Raw genomic sequence first — 9696 nt, 5'->3', positions numbered from 1 at the left:
ATCAGCAGGACATTTGTATAATCAACAGAAAACTATTTGAAGTAGATAACCTGCCAATTTTTTTATTGTCAGGTATATCCTAGTATTGAGATTCATACTGCAGCAGAGAAACAAACTAGATGCCCTTTGGGGTCATTTCCAACTCTGCAATTCTGTGATTCTGTGTGCTATTGTATAGTGTTACATTTAGTTCTGCATTTGCATGGGTTTGAATGAAATCACAGATGTCACAAGGAAATGAACATCTTCCTTTATACTATCTGTCATGTACTGACATCACATTTACAGACTGTAGCCAAGACTGCATTTCTCAGTTTTCAGTCCAAAGAACTGTGTAAACATTTTCACAATCAAAGTGAATTGCAGAGGGGAAAATTGGCATTTTCTTCAAATGGTCTGCTTTCAATTTTATCTTAAATCTTTACAGATCTCATAATAAATTACCCACTTTTTTGGTTAGAAAATCAACAGAGCTGTGATTAGAACATCACTGCAAGGCAATAAATAGAAACAAATGATCTTTGAAAAGGGAGGTTGACTTCTGTAGAAGCCTGTCTCTTTCAATATAACCACTTCCAGCTAAGGAGGAAAGAGAAGGTAGGATTCCCATCTGAGTGCTGCTCAGCATAAAATGTAACTGTGGTTTGAAATAACTTCTTATGAAATGTTTCCGCAGTACATATAAGCACAGATATGTACTGGAGGAATGTCTTCATGGTAGAATATCTATGCTTTCATATAGAAATTGCTCTGTTGTAAATATTTAGGGCTATCAATGCAGCACTTTCCCACCTTACAAAACTTGTTATAGGATTGTACTGCCATGTCAGACAGCAGAGCTAAGGCCCCTGCTATAGGGTTTATCTGTCAGTAGTAATCTCCCCCTACCCACCCACTGAGGCAATAGTTTTAGTCAGTGTGCAGTCTTGATCCCAATTCTCAAATACAACAGACTGTTACACGTCTCCAGCAACCCAGATGCTAATTCTGAGTCTGGAATTCATGCTTTCCTTTATATTCTCCTCCCTGCTTTTGATGGCAAGTGTTGGAAAAGACAGACAGAAATGACAGGGCTGTAAGAATAACAGAAAGAACATCTATATGGCAAGTCCTTATTAGAAGACTATGTTGAAAAGGCTTTCTGCCCGGTGACCCACTGTTTGTATTTTGGAGAATAAAAAATAGGTGTAAAGGCTTTTTGACATATCCTCATAATTTTAGATCAAGCACCTAGATTTAAGGCACCTAAGATACTTTGACTGTAGCGTTTGGGTTGTGATTGTGTTGACATGGAATTGTGGCAGATGAGTCATGACTAACGTAAATGTGTGTTAAGTCATGAAACAATGAAGGAAGTAGACAGACTTGTGTGATATTATTCGGCATTTGTTCGCCTTTATAGAATAGCCATGGCAGGCAAGTAGAAGCTACCACAGGATCCTGTCACTTGGTCATTGCCTGGATCACATTAGATGTGTCATAAGTTTTTATTCACTTTTCTCTTTGTTTTACTTTCACTGATACTGTATCTTTCTCTTCAAAGAGCCAGAGCAGCTAACAAATATACAAACCCATTCATTCTGACACAAACAAAGAAAAGTCAAATCATCAGCAGATCAGATAAGCTCTGTTGATCACTGGTCCCCACAGGGAACAGTTAAATGTCTGCAAGAAGTCCACAGGCAGAACATGAGCACTATAAGCTGCTACCCTTGCTTTCAAAATGTGAATTCTGCAGTTTTCAAAAGATGTGCTGATTCTAATTCTGGAAGGATTGTGCAGCTGCCATAACTAGCAAAAAAAAGAGAGAAACCTTTACATTAGATAGACAGACTGTGGCTTTCAAGGTGTTTTAGGCCTGAGGCCCCATCAGCCTGAATCAATAGTGAGGAAGGCTGAGAGATGAGCCCCACCAGCTCCTGAGGGCAATGCTTTGCCCAACTCAGTGTCACTTACCTTCAAGACCTTCACAAAAACACCAGCAAGAGAAACAACAGAACAGATGACTCCTGTCTCTTTCTGCTCAGCAGTCTAGAAATATCTTTGAAGGATTTCTAAGCATTATATGAGAGACTCAGATGGATTTTGGTGTGTACAGAAATTCCTCAAAGTTTTGATCTTCCTATTCTAGGATTACATTATATCCAACAGCTATTGTTCATGTGACAATTCATTTTCAATGATAAAGGAAAAAAAGAAGAGAAAGGGGAGAAAAAGAGAATCAACAAAAACTTTATCAGATGTGCAGTCCCTCAAAGAAAGAATGGCATTTTGTGGTCAAGCTCCTGATAGAGTAATGCAACACAATGCTGCCATCTGGTGCATTACTCTGACTCTTGCAAGCATTCAAGGAACTGACTTTTTTGCTAACAAATCCATGACTGGTCACGGGATCCCATTCATTTGAAATCTAAAGAAAGAAGGAAATAGATCAAAAGAAAGATTTCCAGGCATATTTGTTTCTGATGCATAGACATCCTTATGGCAGGTGTGTCCAAATGTCACATAATCATGTATTTAATGTAGTTATTACTCACTAAGCTAAGTGTGTGATATGACTGACATAACAGTTTTATTGCATAAATATATGACTTAATTTGAGCCAGAGCTGACAAAGGATGAGAACCAGTCTCGCTTTATTTCCAGTACTCAATCTTGGAGTACATGGCATTATACGAGAATTAACAGTAATGTCACCATGAGTATATAAAGTTCCTTTCTTTGGTCACTGACTGAATTTACAGATGTTTCCCTTGCAGTTTTAGATTTTGTAGCCTTTCAGGAAACTATATCATATATAAGGATAAAATCACATTAAGAAGACAGTATTTATCAATAAATCCAACTAGTAGCCCATGAGACAGTTAACAAAAGCAGTATGTATCTTTTGTTTCCTGTTCTTGGGAGGAAACTATGGGCAAAATCCTATTGGCACAGTTACTCTAGTGTAAATCATATCCACATACTGGAAAAAACATGATTTACATTGATTTTAAATCAATTTAATTCCCCCATTCTGGCTTTTAAGGCTCCCTAGGGCTCCCTTTTGCTTTAGGGAGGCCTTTGGGAGCTTCAGGATAGGTAAGGGACCTTTTAACAGTAAAATGTGCTGCCAGGTCACCACTGAGGGTCCCAGCCACAGCAGAAGTTATCTGGCAGCAATTTGGGGCTATTAAAAGCTCCCTCTAACCCAAGGCTTCCCAAAAAAAATTTTCCAGGGCAAAAGGGAGCCTTAGAACGGCTTGGAAGCAGAAATGGTAGGAAAGGAAGCTTTAAATCAAGGCAAATTAATTATATCCAGCACCTGGATCTGATGTATATTGGCATAACTGTGCAACAGGAGTTTTCCAATGAGTGCCAGGTCTCTCCCCATTTTGGAATGGTGTGTGTCTGTGTGCATGTGTACATGCATGCATATGCATTTGGGAAAGTGCACACAAAAATACAGTTTTCTTCTTGGGCAGAAAAAGAAGGTTCAAATCTGTTACACAATTTGGACAGGTGGAATGCAGGCTGATGGAATTCTGAGCAATAGAAGTAAAATGTTCATATCCTGAATCATGTTGTGGGAAGATCTGTGACTCCCTTTGGGTCATGTGCAACTGGTTTTCTGGGTGATCTCATAATTCTTGTCTGCACACAACTGAAATCTGTACCATGTAACTCAGTGGTCCCCAACCTTGGGCCTCCAGATGTTCTTGGACTTCAACTCCCAGAAATCCTGGCCAGCAGAGGTGGTGGTGAAAGCTTCTGGGAGTTGTAGTCCTAGAACATCTGGAGGCCCAAGTTTGAGGACCACTGATGTAACTGATAATTGGTTGTGGGAGGGAATGTATCCTGTCTGGAACTAAGATTTGTGTGTGTGTGTTCCCTCTTGTCAAATTTCTCCAGAGCAACTGGAACAAGGAGGCAAAATAAAAAGTATTTTATGATGTGTGTTTTTTTTAAAAAACATTTTTATACTTACAGTATTACGTTCTCTAACTACCAGCAAAAGTATCTACATACACTTCTCTTTGTCCCCTATCCTTGCTGTTTCCTCCATTTGTCAAGTGGGCTATTCACCTGCCCTTGCTTTCCATTCTCTCCAGGTCCACCTGGACGAAACAGATGCCCTGGATCCATTTCAGTCGGGCTTCAGGCTGCGCCATGGTACAGAAACGGCATTGGTCGCCCTGTGTGATGACCTACTGAGGGAGGCCGACAGGGGAAAAGTGTCCCTGCAGGTCCTCCTCGATATCTCAGCAGCCTTTGATACCATTGACCACGGTATCCTCCTGGGGAGGCTCTCTGAGCTGGGAATAGGCGGCCTGGCTTTGGCCTGGCTCCGCTCCTTCTTGGAGGACCGTCCCCAGAGAGTGCAGCTTGGGGAGAGTTTCTCGGCCCCGTGGAGTCTCAATTGTGGGGTTCCACAGGGGTCGATTATCTCCCCAATGCAGTTTAACATCTACATGAGGCCGCTGGGAGGGGTCATCCGGGGGGGGTGGAGCTCGATGTCATCAGTATGCTGATGATACTCAGCTCTACATCTCCTTTCCACCTTCTGCAGGAGATGCTGTCCTGTCCCTCCAGCGCTGCCTGGCGACCGTACTGGAATGGATGCAGGAGAACGGGCTGAGGCTGAACCCGGACAAGATGGAGGTGCTGAGGGTGTGTGTCCCCACACCGGGGGGTTTGGGAAACTCCCTCTCTTTTGGGGGGGGGGTAACCCTTCCTGCCAAGGATGGGGTACGGAGTTTGGGGATCCATCTGGACCCATCCATCTGACAGGTGCTCACTCCATTGCGTGGATTCGAACTGCTGGTCTTTCTACCTTGCTGCCCAGAGGCTTTTGTGGTTTAACCCGCAGCGCCACCAGGTCCCATCCTATAAAAGGTAATCCTAATTTTGCGACTGCTGTGATTGCACAAAGGTGTTATATATGCAAGGCATGAAGGACGAGCAGAAACTTTATTCATAGGTTGTGCTTTCCACATTAATAACTGAAAGCTGATGGATGCTGCAAAGGAAATCCAGATTAGTCATATGAAGTCTCTCTACAACCAGTGTTGCTTTTTTCTGGGGATAGAATCCAACTAAAATGACAAACATTTCTCCACTGTTTTAATGCCCCAATAGCAGAAGTTTAAAAAATAAAATTTGGACAATGCAGCTAATGAGGAAGAGGAAGAGGCCTATAACAACAGAATGGGCCACAGCAATAATTAATGGGTCTTTCCTTGAGGGCAGAGTTCTTCCTGCCCTCAAGGAGACACTCATTAGGCCCATGAGGAAGAAACCTAATTTGGCGGCGGACGAAATTGGCAATTACAGGCCCATCGCCAACATTTCTTTCATCAGCAAAGTGGTCGAGAGGGTGGTGGCTGATCAGCTCCAGGCGCATTTGGATGAAACAGACACCCTGGATCCGTTTCAGTGGGGCTTCAGGCCGCGCCACGGTACAGAAACGGCATTGGTCGCCCTGCACGATGACCTGTTGAGGGAGTCTGATGGGGTAAAATGTCTCTGTTGGTCCTCCTCGACATCTTGGCGGCCTTTGACACCGTCAACCACAGTATCCTCCTGGGGAGGCTCTCTGAGCTGGGAATTGGTGGCCTGGTGTTTGCCTGGCCATTCGGTTCCACATAGACTTCAAAGTATTGATGCTTACATATAAAGCCCTAAACAGTTTAGGGCCTCGATATTTGATGGAACACCTACTGCCACCAATATCTAACTGTATCACTCGATCAAGTCAGGAGGTGAGGCTGAGGAGCCTGACGCCCAGAAGGAAAAAACAAGAAACTGGGCCGTCTTGGCAGTGGCTCCTCGCCTCCGGAACAACCTCCCTCCAGAGATTCATGTGGCCCCGTCGCTGGGTATTTTAAAGAACCAATTAAAAACTTGGATGTTTAAGCAGGCCTTCCCTCCAGTAAACTTAATTTCCCTCTCTTCATTTACCCTTTGTTATTTTTCCATCTTGAAGAATCTGTTTATTGATCTAAATTTTTTTTCTTTGTTATAATTATATGTTGTTGTTTTATTTGTTTGGAAGCCGCCTAGAGTGGTCGCAAGAACAGATAGGCGGGGTATAAATAAAATTTAAAAATAAAAAAATAAAAAAATACATCATAACGGATTCAACTGCCAGTCCAGTCAGCAACTATGGAGCCATCTTGCCTTTTGCCTCAGACACCAAAGTATCTTGAGCCTAGTCCCATTTGTTTTGTAGTGCATAACTCTATGTTTAGGGTCAGGGTATTAAAATCAGTTGGGAAGTGTTCAGTGTATGTGAAAATGAGGGTATAGGTAAGATGTATGAGAATTTTCATGTACTGTGTAGCATCATATACAGGCTTGCCATCAGATATACATGTGCCTATGAAAGAGAGACCGAAAATCACAGTCAATTTTGGTTCCATAGGACATTACACAGATACATATTTTTAAATAAGTGATTTTTCATGTGCACATATTGATATTGCATTGAAATGTTTTGTATATGCATATTGTAAAAAAATTTAAGCACCACTAAAAACCCCAGTTAGGAGCTTGGTCATGATGGATTTTCTTTTAATGTCTTTGTGTGTGTGTGTGTGTGTGTGTGTGTGTGTGTGTGTGTGTGTGTGTGTGTGTGTGTGTGTGTGTGTGTGTGTGTGTGTGTGTGTGTGTGTGTGTGTGTGTGTGTGTGTGTGTGTGTGAATATGATGGTTCAACCAATCAGCCCATATTTGTTTGCTAGTATTTTATTTCAGATTAGTCTAATTGTTTGAACATCTGGAAAATGTCACACTATTGTTGACTGTAAATCCTTGAAGTTTATTCTTGAAAAAGGCAGGCTTGAATAAGAAAATCAACCATTATAAGATCATTTGGGAGAAATTAACAAAAAATACATCATCAATGAGATCAAGATCACTCTTATAAGCCCTTCTTTGTCAATTTGTCTGCTGAAAGATATACAAATGTGTACATATGAATGTGAGGGTTCAGTATTACGGGCTTCTGTCACACCCAATAAAGGACGAGACGGATGTGTAAAATCAACAGCTTCAGTATTTATTGTAACACCATCTTTAACAGGAACATCTAGCCCAACGGGGTTTAAAGGCTCTTGTGGCTCAAACCGTGGCCGCAAGGGTGTCCATAAGTCATCCACAAATGGGTTACTATTTCCATAGTCCACGGTGCTGTTAGCTCCTTCACAGGCACCGGCACATCTCCCACTTCCTCTTCGACGGGGATTAAGGACAGGGTTTCCTCGTCATCGCTCCACCCCCATAAGGGGGACTCATCCGCGGTGTCTGCCAACCAAGGCCCAGGCAAACTCCCATCTTTTGCAACTCCGCAAGATGCCATGCCTTCTTGCGTTCTAATTCCTTAGCCACTGCTTCCCTCTCTTCCCTTAACTTGCGGTGCCACTCCTTGGCCTCGGTTTCCCCCCAATACGAAGGTCGGGGTTTCAGCCCTTGGCGTCTCCGTCTTTCAGCTTCCTCATGGGGCACTCTCACCTGCTCCCATTTGCCAGTCCACGGATCCTCCACCCAGATCCATTCCCAGCCACCTGGGATTTATTCCTTCTTCTCCCTTATCTCTCCCAGCCCAGCCTCTATCTCCTCCCTCTCCTTTCCCGCCACAACTCTCCCAGGTCTCTGGGTAAGGGTTAACTCTTTCAGCACCTGCCCCAGGTCGCTGGTATCTACCCCTTTGTTTGCTTTATTCCGCTCCTGGTTGATCTTCCCCCAATCAGGGGTCTCCACCTCTTTATCTTCCCGCCGCAGTGGTGAAGGAGGGGGAGACGTCTGGGTGTGTTGGGCCCGCGACGGGAGCGACGGCACTCCTACATAGGCCTCCACCTTGGGGGCCTCACAATGAAATGAACACATTTCTGTCTAGTCTCATTCTTTAGCAATGGCCAGATAAAGACATTCTGCTTCCATCTGAAGCTATACCATATTATCTGAGATAGGGGTGGAGAATGTATAGCCCTACAGAAGTAATGGGACTGAAACATGCTGTATTGTAGGTGTTAGTTGGATGAATCATATATTCCCTCCCCCAGACTGAGGTCCAAAGTATAGGAGATGCCAGCTTCACAGTTTCACAATGAGACGTGGTGAGTAAGGATATTATTCTGTCCTACCACAAGGTTTCTGCAGCTCCATAAATTGTAAATTAGATGTATTTTGTTTGGTGATTGGTCAGTAGAAGGTAAACAATGGGCTTCATTTGCAAGTTGAGTGTGCAGAGACAGCAGTTTTGAAGGGATTTGTAACAGATGGAATTCTGTCACTGTTTGATTGTGAAGCTGAGGTCAAATATCCTTTGGCCTGAACACAAAGAGATAACCTGTGCAGAGGAGTGCTGACTCTATCATTTGGGTGAACTGTAGCTTCACTGGTGCCTTAAATAGTTACTGGGTTGTTGTGTAGTTGTACTGGCTCTACATTTTGGAAGTGTTCCACAAATGCTATGATGCCCAAAATAAAATAATGGGATTATCATTATCAACCATCTATTTGGTTTCTGAAATAAAACCAAAGTTCCTGTCATTAATAGCCCTGCTGAGGTCTTGCAGACTCAAGGCTGTAGCTTCCTTTAGTCAATTGATCTCATACTTGGTCTTTTTCTGCTGCTTCCACTTCTCCCAGCATTACTGGCTTTTCTAATGAGTTTTGAGCCCCAAATATGATAGCCTTAGTTTAGTAATTTTTGGCCTTAGAGAAAAAGGTATTGGTATAACTGGTGTTTTATTAGTATCTTTTTAAAGGATCTGTGCCTAAAACCTTCGGAAGGGGCAGAAATCAACAAATCTATTTTCCCATATCATTGCTTCAACTACAGCAAGGAAGATGAACTTTCTGCCAGCTATGCCATAGTTAGGCAGAATATTCACAACTGGCAATTCTATTCCTCATATTAGGACTCAACACAGCTTGGAAAAGTCCCCTTTTGGGAGAATCCTGGTACTGGGTGGGGAATCACAGAATCACCAAAAATGGAATTAGAAGGTGAGTCCAACCCCCTGCTCAGTGCAGGAACCCAAAGCAAAGTAGATTTGACAGGTGGTTGTCCAATTGGGCTAAACATGCCCAGTTCTTCCAGTCTTTTCTTACAGGGCAAGGTTTCCAGCTCCCTGATCATCTTTGTTGTCCACCTTTGAACTTGTTCCAATTTCTTGGCATCCTTCTTGAAGTGTGGTGTCCAGATCTTGTCACAGTATTCAAGATGAGGCCTAACCAGTGCCTAATAGAGCGGAACTAGAATTTCACAGGATTTGGAGACTATACCTCTGTTAATGCACCCTAAAATGGCATTTGCCTTTTTTGCAGCCACATGACACTGTTAGCTCATGTTCAGCTTGTGATCTACTACAGTTCCAAGATCCTTTCCATTTGTAGTATTACTGAGCCAAGTATCCTATATCTTGTAGCCATGGTCAAAAAAGCAAGTTGTCCAAGCTCTGGGTCTCACACTCCCCCCAATACATCACAATTTCATGCACTGGAACTTTCTTGCCAATAACTGTTTTATGTCTTTAGCATTACAGTGGTGCCCTGCTTGATGCTTACCCCGCATGACATCAAAATCGCTTAATGATGACTTTTTTGCAATCGCTATTGCGATCGCAAAATGATGGTTCCAATGGGGTTTTTTCGCTTGCCATCGATTAGGAGTCTGCTTCGCGAACTGTTTGTTTGCTAAATGACAATTTTT

This window comes from Pogona vitticeps, chromosome 1 (genome assembly GCF_051106095.1).
Source record: "Pogona vitticeps strain Pit_001003342236 chromosome 1, PviZW2.1, whole genome shotgun sequence".
NCBI lineage: Eukaryota > Metazoa > Chordata > Lepidosauria > Squamata > Agamidae > Pogona > Pogona vitticeps.
The sequence above is the reverse complement of the archived record's forward strand: the minus strand, read 5'-3'. Positions refer to the sequence as shown.